We start from the raw sequence: 353 nt of genomic DNA on the forward strand, positions 1-353 counted from the left end.
GGTGCTGAGCGATGTGGTCTATGCCCACGCGATGGGTGAGTGCTCTGGGGCAGGGAGGGGGTCTCTGGTGCCGCTCCGAGCTCTGCAGAGCTGCCAGGGGGAGAGAGAGCAGCAGGCAGGCAGTCCCCAGACACTGTCAGCCTTGATTTCTGTCCTCTCCTCTCCCCTAATCTGCTGTCCCACCTTCTGCAGGTCAGGTCTGCGGCCATGTTTCGTTCTCACTCCTCTCTCCCTTCAGGTGAGCTGGAGCAGCAGTTGTGCCCCGAGTACCCCAATATCGTTTTCTCCAGGGTGGTGTGCGGGGACCCTCCTGGCCCCGCACCGCCAAAAAAAAAGCCCGGGACGCCCGGGAC

Source organism: Pygoscelis adeliae, unplaced genomic scaffold (genome assembly GCF_000699105.1).
Source record: "Pygoscelis adeliae isolate BGI_AS28 unplaced genomic scaffold, ASM69910v1 Scaffold449, whole genome shotgun sequence".
NCBI classification, from domain to species: Eukaryota; Metazoa; Chordata; class Aves; order Sphenisciformes; family Spheniscidae; genus Pygoscelis; species Pygoscelis adeliae.